General features: G+C 38.4%; 1 pseudogene; it reads right to left on the bottom strand.

Moving 5' to 3' along the window:
• Nucleotides 1-3898: 3898 nt before the first annotated feature.
• On the bottom strand, nucleotides 3899-4840 carry LOC129025257 (aldo-keto reductase family 1 member B1-like; annotated as a pseudogene).
• Between the last annotated feature and the right edge of the window lie 15664 nt (nucleotides 4841-20504).

Below are 20504 nucleotides of genomic sequence, written 5' to 3'. Positions count from 1 at the left end.
GATAGCATTAGGAGATATACCTAACGCTAAGTGATGAGTTAATGGGTGCAGCACACCAGCATGGCACATGTATACATATGTAACTAACCAGCACATTGTGCACATGTATCCTAAAACTTAAAGTATAATAATAGTAAAAAAAAAAAAAAAGAAAAAGAAAATTGCTAAATGTTATGTAAACATAAAGTGATATATATGTTATATTAAAGAATGAGCCTGAGGAAAAAAGAGAAATTAGAAAGGACAAAAATAAATGGAAAAATACTCTATGCTCATGAGTTGGAAGCCTCAATATTGTTAAAATGGTCATGCTACCCAAAGCAATTTACAGATTCAATGCTATTCCCATCAAACTACCAATGATATATTTCATAGAACTAGAAAATTTATGTTAAAATTTATATAAAAGCACAAAAGAGCCTGAATAATTAAGGCAATCCTAACCAAAAAGAACAAAGAAGGAGAAATTATGCTACCTGACATACAACTATATGACAGAGCTATAGTAACCAAAAAAGCATGGTGCAAGTACAAAAACAGACACATAGACAAATGGAACAGAATAGAGAGCACAGCCCTTAGGCTACACAACTGCAATCATCTGATCTTCAACAAATTGAAAAAAATAAGCAATGGGGAAAGGACTTTCTATCAATAAGTGGTGTTGGAATAACTGCCTGGACATGTGCAGAAGATAGAAAGTAAACCTCTTTTTCACAACATAAAAAATCAACTCAAGATGGATTAAATACTTAAATGTAAAGCCCAAAACTATAAAAACCCTGAATGATGATGTAGGCAATACCATACTGGACATAGGCTCTGGCAAATATTTCATAATGAAGATGCCAAAAGCAGTTGCAACAAAAGCAAATATTGACACATGGGATCTAATTAAACTAAAGAGCTTCTGCACAGCAAAAGAAACTATCATCAGAGTAAATAGACAATCTACAGAATGGGAGAAAATTCACAAACTACGCATCTGATAAAGGGCTAATATCCAGAATCTATAAAGGAACTTAAACAAACCAACAAGCACAAAACAAATAATCGCATTAAAAATGGGGAAAGTACAATAAGACAGAAACAGAAACAACCAAAGGTTAAAAAGTGGAGAGACACACTTAAAGGATTGAATTTTTACTACTTTTCTTTCTGTGTTTGTTTATGCAATAAATGTTAAGTTGTCATTAGTTTAAAATAATGGGTTATAACAGTATTTGCAAGCCTCATGGTAACATCTAATCAAAAAATACACAATGAATACACAAAAAATAAAAAGCAAGAAATTAAAGCATACCAACAGAGAAAATAGCCTTCACAAAAGTGAAGACAAGAAGAAAGAAAAGAAGGAAGAAAGAAAAGAAAAGAAAGAAAAGAAGGAAGAAAAACTGCAAAACAGCCATAAAACAATTAACAAATTATCAATAATAAAATTAAATGTAAATGAATTACACTCTCCAATCAAAAGACATAGAGTGGCTGAATGGACTTAAAAAAACAAGACCCACTGATCTGTTGTGAAACACAGATGACATCAAAACCATAAACTCAATGAAGGAATTTGTAAAAGAGACATGCATGAAATAAAGTGAATTAGAAAGGATAAAACTGTAACTACATCTACATCTTTATCTACAACTATCCATAAATAAAACAAACAGGAATGTGCAAATAAGCCAAATAAATTTTTATCATATATTAAATATTAAATGTTTAAAGTAAATGAAGGGGTTTTCTTTTCTGTACCATTTATATAGCTGTTTATTCTAGCACTAGCAACATATTATACATACCATTGTAGCTCTGGAATTTTATTGGAATTGTATTACATGTATGCATATATATTCTCTGGGAGAGAATAGGCATCAGTACAATATAGTCTTCCAATCCAGAAATAGGAATCTCCACTTAATCACTTTTCTTTTTTGAGACAGAGTCCTACTCTGTCACCGAGGCTGGAGTGCCGTGGCATGATCTCAGCTCACTACGACCTCTGACTCCCAGGTTCAAGCGATTCTCATGCCTCAGCCTCCCAAGTAGCTAGGATTACAGATGTGTACCACCACAACCAGCTAATTTTTGTATTTTTTGTAGAGAGAGGGTTTCTCCATGTTGGTCAGGCTGGTCTTGAACTCCTGGCCTCATGTGATCTGCCCACCTTGGACTCCCAAAGTGCTGGAATTACAGGCGTGAACCACCGCGCCCAGCCAATCATTTTTTCATGTACATCCATAAGGCCTAATAGTTTTCCCATAAAGGTCTCTACACATTTCTTGATACATACATTGCTCTTATAAATAGGATTTTCCCCATTATAAGTGCTAATTCCTTATTGTAGGTATACAATAAAACTGAAATTTTGCCTTGTATTTTACAACTGGAAATGTTATTGAATTTTAATTTTCCCCAATGATTTTTTTAGATGATTCTCTGAATTTTACTAAGAAACAATCTAATGATTGTAAATAGTGATAATTTTGTGTCCTCCTTTCTAATATACATACTTTATTCTCCTTTTGTCACATTAGGTAGAATATCTAGAAAAAATATTGAAATCATGGTAGTAGAAACAGATTTTATTAAAATATCTCTAATTTTTTATGATCAGACATAAACTTACGTATTGACTGGAGAATATTTTATCATATTATGGAAATTATTTTTGGTATTTTTTTGTTTTGTTTATTTTTTATATATTTAGGGGCTATAAGTACAGATTTTTTACATGTATATATTGTGTAATGGTGAACTATGGCCTTTTAGTCTACGCATCACCTGAATAATGAAAATTGTACCAAATAGGTAATTCTTCAACCTTCATCCCCAACCCACATTTTTACCTTTTGTAGTCTCCAATGTCTATTTTTCCACTCTGTATGTTCATGTGTAGATATTATATAAATTTATTTATATTCCTAGTTAAGATTTAGTTTCTTGCTTTTTAGAATTTAGGAACACATGTAGAATTTTAATTAACTATCTCTTTAATTCTCTTTTTTAAATTGCTTTTCTTGTATCTATTTATGGTATATTTATGGTAGAAAACATATACATTGCAGAATAATTAAATCAAGCTAATTAACATACACATTACCTCATTTTTTTTTTGTTGTTAGAACATTTAAAATATATTCTCTTAGCAATTGTCAAGTATATAATATGTTGTCATTAACTATAGTCAACATGATGTGCAACCGACGTCTTGCACATTAACTTCTTCCTCCCGTCTAACTGAAATTTTGTATTTTTCAACTGACATCTCTTCAATCCCCCTACATCTTAGTCTCTGGTAACCACCATTTTACTCTCTCATTCTATGAGTCTGACATTTTTAGATTCCACATATCAGCAAGATCATAAAGTCTCTCTGTGCCTGGCTTATTGCACTTAATATAATGTCCTTGAGATTCATTAATGTCATCCCAAATGACATGATTTCTGTTTTTATGGCTGAATACTGTTCCATTACATATATTTATCACATTTTCTTTCATCCATTTATCTGTTTGGGTTTTTTTCCAAGCTCACAAAAACGCTTTTTATTTGAGGCAAAAAGAAGTCTTGCTGAAAGGATTACAATTCCAAGCAGTCAAATCTGAACTGTTAATTGCACTATTTTGACCTTGTAGATTGTTTTTCTCCTTAGTCATAAAAGGATATTCAGGTTGTACTTTCCCCAGCTGGGCAAAATGGGGCAAAGAAAACTGGAAGAAACTTCTAATCTATGGGTATTGCTCTTCAGACCCAACATCAAGCCAGGCAAGCCCTCGCTGGTCAATCTATAGATTGCTTCTCACCACTGAGTGTCACAGGCCATATTACATTGGCAAGAATAAAATGAGGCAGGAAAAACAGATGTAGGTCACTTGGAGATAAGCAGGCATCCACAGCTTCAAAATTCTTCCTAGAAGGAGTAATCCTTGTGCGAGGCACAGCTTACCAAGGCACAATTTCTGTTGTAGCTAGGTAAGGTGGTCATATCCTTGCTGCTCAGTTCAAAGTAAAAGACCTTATAGTTCTCTGCAATGCATTTTTGTGTCACAGACTTGGGATTCACCACCAAGTTTCTCTGAATGGGAAATCAAATCAGAACCTGAGCTGTAGTTTTATTATGCTTGACTGTGATCACCTTGCTCCTGGCATCTTCCAGGACAGAAGAGTCCTTGAGCTTTGCCCAGGGCCTGTCCGGAGAGTCAAGGGGGCTATAGGCAGTCATCATGATGCCTTTGGACTGGCAGTACTGGATTAACTTCTTTTGAGTTAGGTATGTGTAGAACTCAATCTGTTTAACCATTGGCTGATACTTTAAGCCACGTTTGTTTAAGATCCTCCTGACATGAGAATACTTGAAGTTGGAGATGCCAATAGCTTTCACCAACCCTTCATCCACCAGCTCTTTCATGGCTGCTCATTTGTCCACAATGCTGGTGTCATTGGGATATACGGTGGCTGAATCATCCAGTGGGAAAAATTTCTTCCCTGGCTTAAAGCCAGTTGTCCAGTGAATAAGGTAGATGCCTAGGTAGTCCAGATTCAAGTAACTGAGCATCTTCTGGCAGTTTTTTTCCAGCAGACCCTTCTTAAGATATGTGCACCACAGCTTGCTGATGATGAAGAGCTACTTGCACTTTACTGCCTGCTCCCTGAGCTTCTCCTAAATGACCACCCCTGACTCATTCTCATTCTGGTACACTTGAGCACAATCTATTTGGCAGTACCCAATGTTAATCACCACATTTACAGACTCGGTCACCAGGTCTGGAGGAGACTTCCAGGTACCTGGCCCAAGGATGGACATCTTGGCACTGTTGTTGAGCAAAAGATGGTTGTTCATGGCTGCTGCACTCCTAGATCCCAACCCAGAACCATGTACATGTATCTGTTGATAAATACTTAGGTTGATTCCATATCTTGGCTACTGTGAATAATGCTGCATTGATCATGGGAGTGCAGTTACCTCTTTGCAATTCTGATTTCTTTTTGATATATACACAGTAATGGGGTTGCTGGATCATATAGTAGTTCTATTACTAATTTTTTAAGGAACTTTCATTCTCTTTTCTATAATGGCTGTACTAATTTACATTTCTACCAACAATGTGCCATGATTCCTTTTTCCTCATGTTCTCACCAACACGTGTTATCTTTCATCTTTTATATAATAGTCATTTTAATAGGCATGGAATTTTCATTATGGTTTTGATTTATTTTTTCCTGATGATTAGCCATGTTAAGAATTTGCTGATATATCTGTTGAGAATTTGTCTTATTTTGAGAAATGTCTATTCAGGTTCTTTTCCCATTTTTAATCAGATTGCTTTATTACTATTGAGTTTCTTATGTATTTCAAATGTTATTAGCCCTTTATCAAATGTGTAGTTTGCAAATATATTCTCTCATTCAGTACATTGTCTCTTTATCCTGTTCATTGTTTTCTTCTGTGCAGAAGCTTTTTAGTTTGATGTAATCCCATTTGTCTATTTTTACTTTTGTTGCCTGTGCTTTCAGAGACACATCCAAAAAATCATTGCCCAGACCAATTTCATAGAGGTTTTTTCCCCCTTTCTAAAAAACAACTTTTATTTTTGGTTCAGGGGTACATGTGAATATTTGTTATATAGGTAACCTTGTGTCATGGGGGTCTGTTGTACAGATTATTTCATCACTAAGAAGTTAAGCCCAGTAACCAATAGTTATCTTTTCTGCTCCACTTCCTCCTCGCACCCTCCACCCTAAAGTAGATCCCAGTGTGTTATTCCCTTCATTGTATTCATGAGTTCTCTTCATTTAGCTCCCACTTATAAGAGATAATGTGTGGTATTTGGTTTTCTGTTCCTCTGTTAGTTTGCTGAGGATAATAGCCTGTGGCTCCATCCATGTTCCTGCAAAAGACATGATATCATTCTTTTTATGACTGCATAGTATTCCATGGTGTATCTGTATCATGAACTCTGTCATTGATGGCCATTTAGATTGATTCCACTTTTTGCTATTGTGAATAGTGTTACAATGAACATTCACAAGATTGTGTGTGTGTGGTAAAATGATTTATATTCCTCTGAGTATATACCCAATAATGGGATTGCTGGGTTGAATGGTGATTCTGTTTTTAGCTCTTTGAGGAATCGCTGTACTGATTTCCACAATGGTTAAACTAATTTACACTCCCATCAACAGTGTATAAGTGTTTTCTTTGCAACCTTGAACTAGCTCTTTGATTCCATAAAGTCACTAATTTTCAAGGATGCTCTCCCCCTTCTTTTTATAATTATCAAAGATAATTGCATATGTTATTGCATATTCTAGAGTATTGATGTCAAAAGTCAAAGAGCTTGAGGAGAAGAAGTACTTCAGTTGAAAATAATTTATTATTTTATTAAAAGTGGCCACTGGAGTTCAGCATTATGACAGCCTGTAGGATGAGATTATAGCAGATGCTAGGCTCTTATAGTATGAAATATCTAGTCAATTTTGACCAAATATTATCAAAAATTAGATTATTTCAGAGAAAAATCATTCTAACAACATGTTTATTTTACACCATACAGACAAAATAAATGGGATTTTGATTTTATAAGAAAATGGGAAGTCACTAGTTGATTTTCTCTGCAAATTAATTAATCTCTGTTTTTCTTGACCTGAAATCTTTATTTTCCTTTAAGAAATGCTCTCTTCCTCCTCCTCCCACCTCTGTTCATATGATTTTTTTTAACTTTTGATTTACATATGTTATTGGGGGAATGGGTGGTGTTTGGTTACATGAGTAAGTTTTTTAGTGATAATTTGTGGAATTTTGGTGCAGCCATCACTTCAGCAGTATGTACTGCACAAAATTTGTACTCTTTTATCCCTCATTCCTGCCTAGATCAGCTCGGTCATGGAGACTCTAACCCAGTGGTGCTAGAGGAATTAAAGACACACACACGGAAGTATGGAATATGGAGTGGGAAATCAGATGACTGACAGCCTTTGGAGCTGACAACCTTCACAGCTGAGAGCCACAGAGTTTTACCCACATATTTATTGGTAGCAACCCAGTGATAAGCATTGTTTCTATTGATTATAGATTAACTAAAACGGGAAACAAAGGGATGGGCTGAAACAAAGGGATGGGCTCTGGCTAGTTATCAGCAGCAGGAACATGTCCTTAAGGCACAGATTGCTCATGCTATTGTTTGTGGCTTAGGAACATCTTAAGCAGTTTTCCACCCTGAGTGGGCCAGGTGTTCCTTGCCCTCATTCCAGTAAACCCACAACCTTCAGCACGGGCATCATGGCCATCATGAACATGTCACAGTGCTGCAGAGATTTTGTTTGTGGCCAGTTTTGGGGCCTCTTACAACATATTCCCCCTTTTGTTTCTGCAAGATGATAAAAGCAAAGGTGGCTTTATCACAGCAAGCTACTTCTCACAGGAGTCGGGATCCACATCTGCAGACTATACAAAGCCAAACAACACAGATTAAAAGCACAATCATCATTGAAGTCACAGAGCTTCCATGTGTTTTTATCTATTTTAATGGGTTACTAGCTGCTAATCTGTCAGCAGCTCCTTCAAGCACTCCAGATCCTGGCATTAAGGTCAGTGTGTCTGGGATGCTTTAAATATTTGTTCTTTTAATTTTGCAATATCCAAAGACAAGTTTGTAGAGTGTCCTTCTAGATCCTTTTTTATTCTTTCCCAAATTTTGATCTTATTAAGAGCCATTAATAGTTTCCACAAATCCTTATGTTTAGCTCCTACAGCAGGCCATATCATTTGAGTTTGAGGTGCCACTATACGCAATGTTTCCAGATAATAGGAACTCTTGCCATACTTCTTACCATTTCTACCATCTGACCATTTTGTTCAGACCAGCTGAACATAGTGTGGCCATGGCACACAGACTGAGAGGTGCAATTCAAGCTAAACATCCCCTTAGGGGACCAACCAATAATGATTCCATAGGAATAATTACACAGCACCTCTGCCTGTTCTGCAATGCAATCTTCCCAAACAAGTCATTCATTATTTCTGGCCAGGTCCAATTCTGTTTACAAATAGGTTTCTGAGGGTGGTATGCCTCAATTATTGGAGCAGATTTATTATGGTAAATACTGAGATCAGAAAGCATGTGTAATTGTGTCATAGAGTGATTACATCCAGGCATTATTGCCAGTCAAGATTGATAGCAAGGGGTATGCACCTAGTGGCCTTTCCCAAACAGATAGGTGGATGTTCAAATCCTAAAGAAATATTCATAATGATTCTTTCCTCATGTAGGTGAGCTGGGCCTCTATCATCTGTAGGACCAAGCATCCAAGAGCTATCATTAGTGTATACCTCCACTGGGGGGTCCAGCCAAGTTACAGGCCATAGAAGCGGTGGAAAAGGTAAATATGCCCAATAGGTATAATTGTTCTCTGTGTCAGCCATTACTAAAGGAATACTCACGGCAATGGTGATCACTGCTATCATAGCTATCATTAAATTACTCATTGAAACTGGTTGCCCCGCTTTCCTCAGGTTTTCTTCTGCCATCTGTGACAGCTTCTTGATCTGTCACGAGGTAGGTGGCTGTGTTCGACAGGTGTTGCTCGTGACACTTGGGGTCCTCCTCAGCATCAGTCTCAACATGGCTGCAACCAGGGGGTCCTCAGGATCCTCCTGGAATTTCTTCCTTGGCATCTGGCTCATCATAAGGTTTCAGGTGTCTTGATGGTATCCAAATCAGCTGCTGGTTCTGGCCTGGAGGAGCACAAGCATAACCTCTACCCCAAGTTATTATTTTACCTATTTCCCAACTTTTTATCAGATCTCTCCACCAAACCAGTTGTTCTGCTTCTGTCTTTGCAGCTGGTTTCTGTAGGTGCTGTTCAGCTGCTGATAGCATCTGGCCTTTAGGCAGGCTCAAAAAATTTAAAGTCAATAATGCCAGATTCAATTGCATATGGGGTGTCCTGTAGTCTTTGTTTCCCCCTTTTTGCTTTTGCAACTGCTGTTTCAGTGAGAGATTCAGTCTTTTCACTATGGTTTGTCCTTGAAAATTATATGGGATACAATTAATGTGTTTAATATTCCATATAGAGAAAAATGTAGCTAGAGCTTGGCTAGTATAGCCTGGGGAATTGTCCATTTTGATAGAAGCTGGAATGTCCATCACTGCAAAATACTGCAAAAGGTGATGTTTAACACAGGCAGAAGACTCTCCTGATTGGCATGTAGCCCAGACAAAGTGAGAAAAGGTGTCCACACATACATGTACATAAGATAGTCTCCCAAATGAGGGAACATGTGTGCCATCCATTTGCCAAAGAGAATTAGGTTCCAATCCCCAAGGATTAACTCCTCCTGTAAAAGATGAGGAATGCACCATTTGACAAGTTAGGCATTGCAGGATAATAGCTTTAGCTTCTTTCCAGGTAATTCTGTATCTGTGTTTGAGACCAGGGGCATTAACATGGGTTAAATTGTGAAAGTGTCTGGCATTAGATATTGCAGTAGCAACTAGGCAATCTGCCATTTAATTTCCTGCAGTCAAAGGTCCTGGAAGAGCAGTATGAGCTCTAATATGAGTAATGTAAAAATGGTGCATTCTACTCTTAACTGCTGTTTGCAATTGGGTAAATAAAGTCATCAGTTGTTCATCCATATGAAATCATAACTGAGTATTTTCAATGAATTGTGTAGAATGAATCATGTATGAAGAATCAGAAATCATATTAATAGGCATATCAAACGCAGTTCATACTTCAATTACAGCTACAAGCTCTGCTTTTTGACTGAGGTTTAGGACATCTGAAAAACTTTACCTTTCAATCCAGAATAAGAAGGTTTACAATTACTAGACCCATCTGTGAAGACATTCTCAGCACCTTAAATTGGTTTAAATTTAGTTATTTTAGGTAGACTCCAATTAGTTAATTTCAAAAATTGAAATAATTTTGTTTTAGGAAAATGATTATCAAGAATACCCACAAAGTCAGATAAATGGGTTTGCCAAGTAAGACTATTTATAAAAGCTTGCTGTATTTGTGCCTTCATGAGAGAGACAATAATTTTTCCATGATCATATCAACGTAATTTAACAATCTGAGTTCTCCCATTTCCTATCATAGTAGTGATTTGATCCAAATAAGGAGTTAGAATCCTTGAATTAGTATGTGGAAGAAAAAGCCATTCTACTAAGTCCTGCTCTTGGAGAATAACACCAGTAAGTGAAGGTTGAATTGGAAAAATTAGCAAATCTAGAGTCTTCTCTGGATCTATTCTATTTATTTGAGCTTTATGGACTTGCTTTTCAATCAGTTGTAACTCTGCCTCAGCCTCCTTTGTTAATTGCCAAGGGCTAGTGAGACTAGCACCTCCTCTAAGGATAGAAAATAGATTACTCATGGCATAGATAGGAATGCCTACAGCAGGTTGTATCCAATTAATGTCCCCTATTAATTTTTGAAAGTCATTTAATGTTTTCAATTGATCCTTACATATGGTTACTTTCTTGGCACTATTGTAGTGTCATTTACTAAGGTCCCCAAGTAGGAGTAAGGAGTGGTAGTCTGAATTTTGTCAGGAGCTATAATTAAACCAGTGCGAGAAATCAAGTTTTGCAAGTGATCATAACATTGGAGTAATAGTTCTTGAGTGGGGGCAGAACCAAGTATATCATACATATAATAAATAATGTAACACTATGAAAATGTTTTAAGAGTAGGTTCAATTGCTTGCCCTACATATATCTGGCAAATTGTTGGACTGTTTAACATGCTTTGTGGCAACACTTTCCAAAGAAAATGCTTAATAGGCTGCAGGTTGTTTACCTCAAGGATGATAAATGCAAACCATTTGCAGTCTTGCTCAGCTAAGGAGATAGTAAAGAAACAGTCTTTTAAATCTATGACTATTAAAGGCCAGTTTTTTGGAATCATAGCAGGAGAAGGCAATCCTGGCTGTAATGTCACCATGGGTTGTATAACTGAATTAATGACTCTAAGATTTGTCAACATTCTCCATTTACCTGATTTTTTCTTAATTATAAAAACTGGAGAATTCCAGGGGGAAAATGTTGGAGCTATGTGTCTTTTTTCTAATTGTTCAGTAATGAAGTCTGCTAAAGCCTCCAGTTTCTCTTTACCTAGTGGCCATTGTTCTATCCAAATTGGCTTATCTGTTAGCCATTTTAAACGTATAGGTTCTGGAGGCTTAACAATGGCCGCCATCAAAAATGATATCCTAAACCTTGGCAGGAACTTTGTCTTTCCACTTGAAGCAATTCCTTCAAACCTTGCAAATTTTTTCCTAGTACCATACCAGGGACATACCCCATTTCGTGCATCGTATGTTGACTTTGAGGGCTATATAATTGTTCAGGAATTAGAACTTGCACTCCCCATTGTTGTAATAAATCTCCCCCACCATAAATTTATAGGTACAGAAGTTATAGTTGGTTGAATAGTCCCAGGTTGTCCAAAGGGCCCTTCACAATGCAAAATATAACTACTTTGATATACTTCAGGGGCTTTACCAACTCTAACAACGTTAAATTGAATGGGTTGAATTTGCCACATGGACGGCCAGCGCTGTAAAGAAATGATTGAAATGTCCACTCCTGTATCTACCAAAGCTTTAAATTTCTTTCCCTGAATAGTTATTTCACAGATAGGACATTTATCAGTAATTTTATTCACCCAATAAGTTGCTTTGTCTTGTTTATTTCTGCTTCCAGATCCTCCTGTTCGTTTAGGTTCACTTTTCCCCATTTTCACATATGGCACAATCAGGAGTTGTGCTATACACTCTCCTGGCTCTGCTTTCCAGGGAACAGAAGTAGATATAACAATTTGAATTTCCCCATTGTAATCTGAATCAATTACTCCCGTATGTACTTGCACTCCTTTTAAAGTTAAACTAGATCTACCTAGACGTAATCCTACCATCACCACTGGCATCATCTGACTGGAGAGAGCAATATTCTTTAACAGTCCCATTATAAAAGGAGAACCTGGTCTATATTGATTAATAGCTTCCTTAAATTCTTTGACTAATTTAAAAGGAAAAGGCTCAAATGGAGCTATAATATTTCCTTGTTAATCTGGGTGGTGTATCCTAACAGGGAACTGCCAAGCCTTTATATCACCCTCTTGTCTAACTTGCTGGATTCCTGCCTGAATAGAACTGAGAGTGGTCACTCAAGGTGCTGCCTAAACAGTCACTGAGGCAACTACTTTTTACCCAGTGTCCTCTGGAAAAGAAAAATCAGGAGGGTCAGGCCATTCTTTTTCTTCAAAATAATGAGGGGGTGCAGAAGGGTAGGGATGAACCTCTCCCTCCTTTGCCACTTTAGCTTTAGCTGGCAAACAAACCTGCTCTGTCGCCTCTTCTGTTACTTCATTATACTCTCCTTCCTCCTCATCATCAATGGAAAACGTTCCAAGGTGGAACAAACCAGAGCCTACACTTGTCCCATTGTTACCCTGATGCTTCTGAGCTCCCCTTCTTACTCACCACAGGGATTGCTTCAGAGTACTCACATGTCCTCCAGCTTAGTTCCACATTCTCCAACCATCACTCCAGTGACACTTCAACCGGGGTTTGTCCCTCATGTATGGGCACCACATGCCAAGACCAGCTCAGTTATGGAGACCCTAACCCAGTGGTGCTAGAGGAATTAAAGACACACACACAGAAATATAGAGTGTGGAGTGGGAAATCAGGTGACTGACAGCCTTCAGAGCTAAGAGCCATGAACAGAGTTTTACCCACATATTTATTGACAGCAACCCAGTGATAAGCATTGTTTCTATAGACTATAGATCAACTAAAATGGGAAAGAAAGGGATGGGCTGAAACAAAGGGATGGGCTCTGGCTAGTTATCTGCAGCAGGAACATGTGCTTAAGGCACAGATTGCTCATGCTATTGTTTGTGGCTTAGGAATGCCTTAAGCAATTTGCCACCCTGGGTGGGCCAGGTTTTCCTTGCCCTCATTCCAGTAAACCCACAACCTTCAGCGTGGGTGTCATGGTCATCATGAACATATCACAGTGCTGCAGAGATTTTGTTTATGGCCAGTTTAGGGGCCTGTTCCCAACACATCCCCTTCCCACCCTTTCCCCCTGAGTCTCAAAACCCCATTGTGTCATTCTTATGCCTTTGCATCCTTATTCTTTAGCTCAGACATATGAGTGAGAACATACAATGTGTGATTTTCCATTACTGAGTTACTTCACTTACAATAACGGCCTTCAATCTCATTCAGGTTGCTGCAAATGTCATTAATTCATTTCTTTTTATGGCTGAGTAGTATTCTATTGTATATATATACCACAGTCTCTTTATACACTCATTGGTTGATGGGCATTTGGGATAGTTCCACGTTTCTGCAATTGCAAATTGTGCTGCTATAAACATGCATGTTCAAGCATTTTTTTTTTTTTTGTATGACTTCTTTTCCTCTGGGTAGATATGCAGTAGTGGTATTGCTGGATCAAATGGTAGTTCTACTTTTAGTTATTTAAGGAATCTTAACACTGTTTTCCACAATGATTTTACTAGTTTACATTTCCACCAGCAGTGTAAAAGTGTTCCCTGTTCACCACATCCACATCAACATATTTTTTTTAATTAGCTTTTCATTGTGGCCATTCTTGCTGGTGCGAGGTGGTATTGCATTGTGATTTGGATTTGCATTTCCCTGATTATTAGTGATGTTGGGCATTTTTTCATATTTTTTTGGCCATTTATACATCTTCTTTTGAGAATTTTCTATTCATGTCCTTATCCCACTTTTTGATGGGATTGTTTGTTTCTTTCTTGCTAATTTGTTTGAGTTAATTGTAGATTCTGGATATTAGTCCTTTGTTAGATGTACAGATTATGAAGATTTTTATCGTACTCTGTGGGGTTTCTCTATACTCTGTTGACTGTTCCTTTGGACATGCAAAACTCTTTAATTTAATTAAGTTTCAGCTATTTATCTTTGATTTTATTGCATTTGCTTTTGGGTTTTTGTTATGAAATCCTTGCCTAAGCTGATGTCTAGAAAACATTTTTCCAGTGTTATCTATCTTCTAGAATTTTTATAGTTTCAGGTCTTGGATATAAGTCCTTGATACATCTTGAGTTGATTTTTGTATAAGGTGAGAGAAGAGAATCCAGTTTCATTCTCCTACATGTGGCTTGCCAATTATCCCAGCAATATTTGTTGAATAGGGTGTCATTTCCTCACTTTGTGTTTTGCTTTAATTTGTCGAAGTTCAGTTGGCTGTAAATATTTGGGTTTATTTCTGGGTTCTCTATTCTGATCCATTAGTCTATGTGCTTATTTTTATACTAGTACCATGCTGTTTTGGTGACTATGGCCTTATAATAGAGTTTGAAATCAGGTAATTGATGTCTCCATATTTATTCTTTTTGCTTCTCCTTGCTTTAGCTATGTGGGCTCTTTTTTGGTTCCATATGAATTTTAGAATTGTTTTTCTAACTCTGTGAAGAATGACAGTGGTATTTTGATGGGGATTGCATTGAATTTGTAGATTCATTTTGGCAGTATGGTGATTTTTTAAAATATTGATTCTACCCATCCATGAGCATGGGATGTGTTTGCATTTGTTTGTGTCATCTATGATTTCTTTCAGCATTCCTTGTTTTGCAGTATTCCTTGTGGAGGTTTTTCACCTCTTTTGTTAGGAATGTTCCTAAGGTTTTTTTGTTTGTTTGTTTGTTTGTTTTTTTGCAGCTATTGTAAAATGAATTGAGTTCTTGATTTGATTCTCTGCTTGGTTGTTGTTGGTGTATAGGAGAGCCACTGATTTGTGTATATTAACGTTCTTTTTTTTATTATACTTTAAGTTCTAGGGTACATGTGCAAAACGTGCAGGTTTGTTACATATGTATATATGTGCCATGTTGGTCTGCTGCACCCATTAACTCATCGTTTACATTAAGTATATCTCCTAATGCTATCCCTCACCCCTCCCCCCACCACATGACAGGCCCCAGCGTGTGATGTTCCCCACCCTGTGTCCAAGTGTTCTCATTGTTCAATTCCCACCTATGAGTGAGAACATGTGGTGTTTGGTTTTCTGTCCTTGCGATAGTTTGCTCAGAATGATGGTTTCCAGTTTCATCCATGTCCCTACAAAGGACATGAACTCATCCTCTTTTATGGCAGCATAGTATTCCATGGTGTATATGTGCCACATTTTCTTAATCCAGTCTCTCATTGTTGGGCATTTGGGTTGGTGCCAAGTCTTTACTATTGTGAATAGTGCCACAATAACACTTCTCAAAAGAAGACATTTATGCAGCCAAGAGACACGTGAAAAAATGCTCATCATCACTGGCCATCAGAGAAATGCAAATCAAAACCATAGGAACACTTTTACACTGTTGGTGGGACTGTAAACTAGTTCAACCATTGTGGAAGACAGTGTAGCGATTCCTCAAGGATCTAGAACTGGAAATACCATTTGACCCAGCCATCCCATTACTGGGTATATACCCAAAGGATTGTAAATCATGCTGCTATAAAGACACATGTACATGTATGTTTATTGTGGCACTATTCAAAATAGCAAAGACTTGGAACCAACCCAAATGTCCATCAATGATAGACTGGATTCCAATGACTTTGTTCACAGAATTGGAAAAAACTACTTTAAAGTTCATATGGAACCAAAAAAGAACCTGCGTTGCCAAGACTATCCTAAGCCAAAACAACAAAGCTGGTGGCATTACGCTACCTGACTTCAAACTATACTACAAGGCTACAGTAACCAAAACAGCATGGTACTGGTACCAAAACAGAGATATAGATGAATGGAACAGAATAGAGCCTTCAGAAATAATACCACACATCTACCACCATCTGATTTTTGACAAACCTGACAAAAACAAGAAATGGTGAAAGCATTCCCTATTTAATAAATGGTGCTTGGAAAACTGGCTAGCCATATGTGGAAAGCTGAAACTGGATCCCTTCCTTACACCTTATACAAAAATTATTTCAAGATGGATTAAAGACTTAAATATTAGACTTAACACCATAAAAACCCTAGAAGAAAACCAAGGCAATGCCATTCAGGACATAGGCATGGGCAAGGACTCCATGACTAAAACACCAAAAGTAATGGCAACAAAAGCCAAAATTGACAAATGGGGTCTAATTAAACTAAAGAGCTTCTACACAGCAAAAGAAACTACCATCAGAGTGAACACGCAACCGACAGAATGGAGAAAATGTTTACAATCTACCCATCTGGCAAAGGGCTAATATCCAGAATCTACAAAGAACTTAAACAAATTTACAAGAAAAAATCAAATAACCCCATCAAAAAGTGGGCGAAGGATATCTACATCAACTTTCTATCCAGAAACTTTGCTGAATTCTTTTATCAGTTCTGGGAGATTTCTAGAGGAGTCTTTAGGATTTTTTAGGTAAACAGTCACATCATCAAAAAACAGCATCAGTTTGACTTTCTCTTTACCAATTTGAATGCCCTTTATATTTTTCTCTTGTCTGATTGCTCTCGCTAGGACTTCCAGTATTATGTTGAACAGGAGCAGTTAGAGTTGGCATTTTTTTCTTGTTCCAGTTCTCAGATGGAATGCTTTCAACTTTTCCATTCAGTATTATGTTGGCTGTGGGTTTGTCATAGATAGCTTTTATTACATTGAGGTATGACCTTTATATGCCACAAGTTAATTCAAGAGCGCTTGGGCCTTAAGGGAAGATTGGCAGTAGTCCAGCAGTACTCCCTGTGGACCTGTCGTAGAGGTGGCCAAGCAGTGAGCTTCCTCTGCATTTGGAAAGGGGAGGGAAGAGTGGGAAAGATTCCATCTTGCATTTTGAATGCCAGCTCAGTTACAGCACAATAGAACATCTGGTAGGCTTCTAAGGTTTTTGACTCTATTCCCTAGTTCCCAAAAGGCAAGGAACACAAGAAACACAAGCCTGGCTTAATTTGGCATCTGCTAACTTACAACCCCAAAGACTTCAGAAAACATAGAAAGTAGCCAAGGAGTGATTACAGCACTGGTTGGGTGAGAGTCAAGGCTGTATTGTCTTCAGGTCTGACCCAGCACAGTCATAGTGGTGGTAGTCACAGAGTTACTTGTGTCACTCCATCCCCAGCTCTGGGAGACACAGCACAGAGAGAGACAGACTGCATTGTTTGGGAGAAAATAATGGATGAGAACACGAGTCTCTGTCTGGTAATCCAGAAAAGTCTCCCAGATCTTGTCCAGGACCATAAAGGTGGCACCTGTACAAATCTACAAAACCCACAGCATTACTGGGCTAATGACGCACCCAACAGAAGACAGAGCTTAAATCACAACACCCAAGTCCTTTTGAATATCTGGAAAGCCTTTCTAAGAAAGACAAGAACACAAGAGATCAGACAGGAATAATTACAATAAATACTTGACTCTTCAATGCCCAGACACAGATGAACATCTGCAAGTATAAACACATTTCTGGAAAAAAAAATCACGACTCCAGATAAACTAAATAAGGCACCAGGAAGCCTCCAAAAAAAACAGCTATGCAATCTTTCAGAAGGGGAATTCAAAATGGCTGCATTGAGGAAACAAAAATAAATTCAAGAGAACACAAAGAAGAAATATAGATTTCTATCACATAAATGTAATGAAAATATTAAAATACGTTTTAAATCTAGCAGAAATTATGAAGGTGAAAAATGCAATTGGCATGCTAAAGAATGCCTCAGAGGGCTGGAGCCAAGATGGCTGAATAGGAACAGCTCCGGTCTACAGCTCCCAACGTGAGTGATGCAGAAGATGGGCGATTTCTGCATTTCCATCTGAGGTATTGGGTTCATCTCACTAGGGAGTGCCAGACAGTGGGCACAGGACAGTGGGTGCAGCACACCATGCATGAGCTGAAGCAGGGCGAGGCATTGCTTCACTCGGGAAGCATAAGGGGTCAGGGAGTTCCCTTTCCTAGTCAAAGAAAGGGGTGACAGATGGCACCTGGAAAATTGGGTCACCCCACCCCAATACTGCGCTTTTCTGATGGGCTTAAAAAATGGTGCACCAGGAGATTATATCCCGCACCTGGCTCAGAGGGTCCTACACCCACGGAGTCTTGCTGATTGCTAGCACAGCAGTATGAGATCAAACTGCAAGGTGGCAGCGAGGCTGGGGGAGGGGCGTCTGCCATTGCCCAGGCTTGCTTAGGTAAACAAAGTAGTCGGGAAGCTTGAAATGGGTGGAGCCCAACACAGCTCAAGGAGGCCTGCCTGCCTCTGTAGGCTCCAATTCTGGGGGCAGGGCACAGACAAACAAAAAGACAGCAGTAACCTCTGCAGACTTAAACGTCCCTGTCTGACAGCTTTGAAGAGAGCAGTGGTTCTCCCAGCACGCAGCTGGAGATCTGAGAATGGACAGACTGCCTCATCAAGTGGGTCCATGACCCCTAACCCCTCCAGCAGCCTAACAGGGAGGCATCCCCCAGTAGGGGCAGACTGACACATCACATGGCTGGGTACTCTTCTCAGACAAAACTTTCAGAGGAACGATCAGACAGCAGCATTTGCAGTTCATGAAAATCCGCTGTTCTGCAGGCACCGCTGCTGGTACCCTGGCAAACAGGTCTGGAGTGGACCACTAGCAAACTCCAACAGGCCTGCAGCTGAGGGTCCTGTATATTAGAAGGAAAACTAACAAACAGAAAGGACATCCACACCAAAAACCCATCTGTACATCACCATCATCAAAGACCAAAAGTAGATAAAACCACAAAGATGGGGAAAAAACAGAGCAGAAAAACTGGAAACTCTAAAGAGCATCTCTCCTCCTCCAAAGGAATGCAGCTCCTCACCAGCAATGGAGCAAAGCTGGACAGAGAATGACTTTGACAAGTTGAGAGAAGAAGGCTTCAGACGATCAAACTACTCTGAGCTACAGGAGGAAATTCAAAACAAGGCAAAGAAGTTGAAAACTTTGAAAAAAATTTAGACGAATGTATAACTAGAATAACCAAAACAGACAAGTGCTTAAAGGAGCCAATGGAGCTGAAAGCCAAGGCTCAAGAACTACATGAAGAATGCAGAAGCCTCAGGAGCCGATGCAATCAACTGGAAGCAAGGGTCTCAGTGATGGAAGATGAAATGAATGAAATGAAGTGAGAAGGGAAGTTTAGAGAAAAAGGAAAAAAAAGAAATGAACAAAGCCTCCAAGAAATATGGGACTATGTGAAAAGACCAAATCTACGTCTGATTGGTGTACCAGAAAGTGATGGGGAGAATGGAACCAAGTTGGAAAACACTCTGTAGGATATTATCCAGGAGAACTTCCCCAGTCTAGCAAGGCAGGCCAACATTCAGATTCAGGAAATACAGAGAATGCCACAAAGATATTCCTCGAGAAGAGCAACTCCAAGACACATAATTGTCAGATTCACCAAAGTTGAAATGAAGGAAAAAATGTTAAGGGCAGCCAGAGAGAAAGGTCTGGTTACCCACAAAGAGAAGCCAATCAGACTAACAGTGGATCTCTTGGTAGAAACTACAAGCCAGAAGAGAGTGGGGGACAATATTCAACATTCTTAAAGAAAAGAATATTCAACCCAGAATTTCATATCCAGCCAAACCCAGAATTTCATATCCAGCTTCATATCTAAGCTTCATAAGTGAAGGAGAAATAAAATCCTTTACAGAGAAGCAAATGCTGAGAGATTTTGTCAACACCAGGCCTGCCCTAAAAGAGCTCCTGAAGGAAGCGCTAAACATGGAAAGGCACAACCGGTACCAGCCACTGCAATATCATGCCAAATTGTAAAGACTATCGAGGCTAGGAAGAAACTGCATCAACTAACGAGCAAAATAATCAGCTAACATCATAATGACAGGATCAAATTCACACATAACAATATTAACTTTAAATGTAAATGGACTAAATGCTCCAATTAAAAGACACAGACTGGCAAATTGGATAAAGACTCAAGACCCATCAGTGTGCTGTATACAGGAAACCCATCTCACGTGCAGAGACACACATAGGCTCAAAATAAAACAATGGAGGAAGATCTACCAGGTAAATGGAAAACAAAAAAAGGCAGGGGTTGCAATCCTAGTCTCTGATAAAAGAGACTTTAAACCAACAAAGATCAAAAGAGACAAAGAAGGACATTACATAATGGTAAAGGGATCAATTTAACAAAAAGAGCTAACTATCCTAAATATATATGCACCCAATACAGGAGCACCCAGATTCATAAAGCAAGTCCTTAGAGACCTACAAAGAGACTTAGACTCTCACATAATAATAATGGGAGACTTTAACACCTCACTGTCAACATTTGAACAAGAAAGAAAGTTAAAAAGGATATCCAGGAATTGAACTCAGCTCTGCATCAAGTGGACCTAACAGACATCTGCAGAACTCTCCACCCCAAATCAACAGAATATACATTCTTCTCAGCACCACATCACAATTATTCCAAAATTGACCACATAGTAGGAACTAAAGCACTCGTTAGCAAATGTAAAAGAACA

This window comes from Pongo pygmaeus, chromosome X (assembly GCF_028885625.2).
Source record: "Pongo pygmaeus isolate AG05252 chromosome X, NHGRI_mPonPyg2-v2.0_pri, whole genome shotgun sequence".
In the NCBI taxonomy this organism is placed as follows: domain Eukaryota; kingdom Metazoa; phylum Chordata; class Mammalia; order Primates; family Hominidae; genus Pongo; species Pongo pygmaeus.
Note: the sequence above shows the minus strand (reverse complement) of the source record. Positions and strands in the feature narration are given on the sequence as shown.